The sequence below is a fragment of the Colobus angolensis genome, unplaced genomic scaffold (assembly GCF_000951035.1).
Source record: "Colobus angolensis palliatus isolate OR3802 unplaced genomic scaffold, Cang.pa_1.0 Scaffold181, whole genome shotgun sequence".
Lineage (NCBI taxonomy): Eukaryota > Metazoa > Chordata > Mammalia > Primates > Cercopithecidae > Colobus > Colobus angolensis.
Window position 1 is genome coordinate 795,672 of NW_012114944.1, and position 5,248 is coordinate 800,919.

The window sequence follows — 5,248 nt, forward strand, 5'->3', positions numbered from 1 at the left end:
AAAACCAAACACCACGTGTTCTCACTCATAGGTGGGAACTGAACAATGAGATCACTTGGACTTGGGAAGGGGAACATCACACACCGGGGCCTATCACGGGGATGGGGGAGGGGGGAGGGATTGCACTGGGAGTTATACCTGATGTAAATGACGAGTTGATGAGTGCTGACAAGTTGATGGGTGCAGCACACCAACATGGCACATGTGTACATATGTAACAAACCTGCACATTGTGCACATGTGCCCTAGAAATTAAAGTATAATAAAAAAAAAGAAAGAAAAAGAAAAAATGTGGTAAAATATATTATGTAAAATTTATTATTTTAACCATTTTCAAGTGTACAATTGTAATTTCAAGCGACGTTAACTATATTCACAATGAATTAGCTGGGTGTGGTGGTGGGCACCTGTAATCCCAGCTCCTCAGGAGTCTGAGGCAGGGAATTGAATTGCTTGAACCCAGAAGGTGGAGGTTGCAGTGAGCTGAGATCACACTACTGCACTCCAGCTTGGGCAACAGAGCGAGACTCTGTTTCAAAAAAAAAAAAAAACTATATTCACAATGTTCTAAAACCATCACCACTATCCGTTTCCAGAAGAACATCTTCATCACCATCCCAGACAGAAACATACCCATTAAGTAACTTTCAGTTTCCTCTTCCCTGCAGCCCCTGGTATATCTATTCTACTTTCTGTCTCAACGAATTTGATTATTCTAGATACCTAATGCAAGTGGAACCATACAATATTTGTCTTTTTGTGTCTTGCAGGCTTATTTCACTCGCATAATGTTTACAAGTTTTATTGATGTGGTAGTATGTATTCGAATTTCCTTCCTTGTTATTTTATCTTTTTTTTTTTTTTTAGACGGAGTATTGCTCTTGTTGCCAAGGCTGGGGTGCAATGGTGCAATCTCGGCTCACTGCCACCTCTGCCTACTAGGTGAGGCAGAGGTGAGTCTCACCTAGTAGGTGAGTCTCCTACCTCAGCCTCCTGAGTATCTGGGATTACAGGCATGCACCACCACGCCTGGTTAATTTTTTTGTACTTTTTGTAGAAACAGGTTTTCTCCATGTTAGTCAGGCTGGTCTCGAACTCCTGACCTCAGAGGGTGATCTGCCCGCCTCGGCCTCCCAAAGTGCTAGGATTACAAGTGTGAGCCACCAAGCTTGGCCTTACTGCTTTTGGTTCTTTGGAGTATATACCTAGGAGTAGAATTGCCGCATCATAATGGTAACTCTGTGCTTAACTTTTTGAGGAAGCACCAGACTATTTTTCTATAGGGCTGCACCATTTTTGCATTCCCACCAGCAATGCATAAGGGTTCTAATTTATCCACATTCTTGCCAACACTTGTTATTCCACCCCCACCCCCACCTTTTTCTTCATAATAGCCTTCCTAATGGGTGTCAAGTGGTATCTCATTGTGGTTCTGATTTGCACTTCCCATTTCACTTTCAAGCTTAGCACAATGTCTGCTTACCTGTATTTGTCCCAGCCTGGCTTGTAAATCATTATTTTATTTGGGGAGTTAATGAGGGAGTGGAGGAGAGAAATTGTAAGAAAATACTGAAGGGGTGCCAGGCGCAGTGGCTCAAGCCTGCAATCCCAGCACTTTGGAGGCCAAGGCAGGCGGATCATGAGGTCAGGAGGTCGAGACCATCCTGGTTAACATGGTGAAACCCCATCTCTACTAAAACTACAAAAAAATTAGCTGGGCGTGGTGGCGGGCGCCTGTAGTCCTAGCTACTCTAGAGGCTGAGGCAGGAGAATGGCGTGAACCCGGGAGGCGGAGCTTGCAGTGAGCGGAGATCCCGCCACTGCACTCCAGCCTGGGCGACACAGCAAGACTCTGTCTCAAAAAAAAAAAAAAAAAAGAAAAGAAAATACTGAAGGGGCTATTTCATGAAAAAGGATAAGACAATGATAGACCTAATAGCATATAAAACCAAAAGAGGAGCAAGATGGTATTTCAGAGTATTACAGAATAATATTTTGCAGCCTTGGCAACTGAAGGAATCTAGATAAGGTAGACCCAGTGGAATTTGTAGCGATGCTCAGCAAAGGAAGTGAAAATAGCAATGCCAAATGGAAAGGGCTGGGGCGGGAGATGAAATTAACCACCAATACCACATGACTACTTTCCTTCACAAACACATCACAAGCACATGTGAGACAACTATATGGTTTCCCTGAAATGCTTGGGGATATAAATTGCAGGGTGTGAGACAGGGCGAAAGAGAACATGCTGACCATTTTTCCTCACTATTATCACATTAATAAACATTAGGTTCTATTTCCTTAGGCCACATTTCTCAAGGTGGAATTGCTAATTCAATGTTTTGAAAAGTTTTACTTTCCAGAGAGATCATAGCAATTTATTTGTTTAATCATTTATCTTTATTTAAATATGGTTAATCATTTATTTTTATTTAAATATAAGGGATTGAATTGGTCATATTTCTCACTTGTAAGGCCACTCTCATTTGTTTTATTTATTTATTCTCTTTTATTCACATTCACTCATCTCATTCCCCTTTCTCACCACAGGTAATTATTCCAATGTGTTTCATGTATATCCTTTTGTTTGTGTTTATTTAAAATATGTAGTATTTAGGGCCGGGCGCGGTGGCTCAAGCCTGTAATCCCAGCACTTTGGGAGGCCGAGACGGGCGGATCACGAGGTCAGGAGATCGAGACCATCCTGGCTAACACGGTGAAACCCCGTCTCTACTAAAAAATACAAAAAACTAGCCGGGCGAGGTGGCGGGCGCCTGTAGTCCAAGCTACTCGGGAGGCTGAGGCAGGAGAATGGCGTGAACCCGGGGGGCAGAGCTTGCAGTGAGCTGAGATCCGGCCACTGCACTCCAGCCTGGGCGACAGAGCAAGACTCTGTCTCAAAAATAAATAAATAAATAAATAAATAAAATAAAATAAAATAAAATATGTAGTATTGGGCTGGACATGGTGGCCGATGCTTATAATCCCAGCACTTTGGGAGGCCAAGGCAGGCAGATCACTTGAGGTCAGGAGTTTGACACCAGCCAGGCCAACATGGTGAAACTCCGTCTCTGCTACAAATACAAAAATTAGCTAGGCGTGGTGGTGCACGCCTGTAATTCCAGCTACCTGGGAGGCTGAGGCACCAAAATCCCTCGAACCCAGCAGGTGGAGGTTGCAGTGAGCCAAGATTGCACCATTTCACTCCAGCCTGGGTGATGACACTCTTTCAAAACAAAACCAAAACCAAAACCTCCCGACAAAGAGATTTTTGAAAAAAATAGTAGTAATAAGATGAAATATGTACTATTGTCTTAGATGTGTGTATTTTTGTCTTCTGTAAATAACTTTGTAAGACAGATTTTTTTTTTTTTTTTTGAGGCGGAGTCTTGCTCTTTCGCCCAGGCTGAGGTGCAGTGGTGCAATCTTGGCTCACTGCAACCTCCACCTCCTGGATTCAAGTGATTCTCCTCCCTCAGCCTCCTGAGTAACTGGGACTACAGGCGCCTGCCACCACACCCAGCTAATTTTGTTTTGTACTTTTAGTAGAGACAGGGTTTCATCATGTTAGCCAGGCTGGTTTTGAACTCTTGACCTCAGGTGATTCACCTGCCTCAGCCTCCCAAAGTGCTGGGATTACAGGCGTGAGCCACCGCGCTAGGCCTATAGATTTTTTTTTCTTATTTTTCTTTTTTGCTGCAACATGTTTTTAAGACCTGGCCCATTGCTTCTGTCTATTGCGTATTACTCCACCCATCACATTTTGCCTAAGGTCTTCTTCATTAGGGACATCCAAATTGTCTACAACCAAAAACATCACTGCTGTAACTATCTTTATACATACTCCTTATAGAACCTGTGTGAGAATTTTAGGAGGGTTATATATATAGTATCAGAATTGGAATTTTACATTTTTTTCTCTTTTATATAGTTTTAGTTTTCATATTTTTATTATTGGTAAGGATAAATGTATGTGTTATGTGTATATGTGTGTGTGTTTCTTTAACCACTGTATTCTAGGAATTTTCTGATCACATCCTTAGCCCTATCCTCTATTGCTTCTTTAAAGACTAATTGAGTCTGTAATTGATTGTAATACATTGAATAAATGTAATACATGAGTTCATAATGATACTCAAAGAGTGAGAGAAAGAGAAAGGAGGAAAAAATTCATTTGCCACTATTGGAAATACTATGACACCAACTCCTTTGTCAGGAAATTGGTAATTACAGAGAAAGAATGAAGCATTTAACCTGTCATTTTAGGAAGAAATGAGGTTCATCCCCAATTGATGAGCGGAAATTCTTCTTTACAGAAGAATGTCATCTAATATATGTAGAAGGATTGATAGAATTAAAAACTCACCATTTTGCAATCTCCAATGAGATAATTGATTCAAGCAAGGATCATCAGTGAATGTTAAACTATTTAAAAAGAAAGAAAAAAGACCAATCTACCATTGTATCTATTTCCCACCATTCACTTGCTCTACAAACACTTCCAATTTGCCTTCTGCTCCTACCATTCTATTAACTACATGCTTGAAAGACAATGCTGACTTCTCAATTGCCAAATACAATGGTCTTTTCTCAGTTCTCATCCTCCATGCTCTCTTCATGGTATTTGACAATAGCAGCTACCTCCTCTTTCTTGTAACTCTCTCCTTTCATCTGCAGAAGACTGGCTATCCATTGCTGTATAACAAACCACTCTAATATATTTAGAAGCTTTAAGCAATTTATTGTTATTTCTCATGGTTCTGTGGGTAGACTAAGCTCAGTTGGGTGGTTCTCACTTGGGATCTCTGATGTTTCAGTAAATGGTGTCTAGGGCTGGACTCATCTGAAAGCTTGACTGGGCTAGACATCCAAGAAGCCTTCTTCACTTACTTGTCTGGCATCTCGAAAGGATAGCTGGAACAGCTAGAGGTTAGTAGGGCATCTCTCTGTCTCCATGTGACTGGCTTGGGCTCCCTAACAGCATGGTAGACTCAATATAGTGAAGACTAAACTCTGATTTTTTATTTTGTCCAAATTCCTACCTAATCGCCCTGGGGAGTCATGCCCTACAAACCATAAAGTCTTATCAGAGGGGTTTTCATTTTAACTCTATATAGTGTGGTCTGCTTTCTAACCTGACTCTAGCATAACAGCACATAACAAATATTAGGGAAGAAATAAAAATATTTTAACCCTAGGCCGGACGCGGTGGCTCAAGCCTGTAATCCCAGCACTTTGGGAGGCTGAG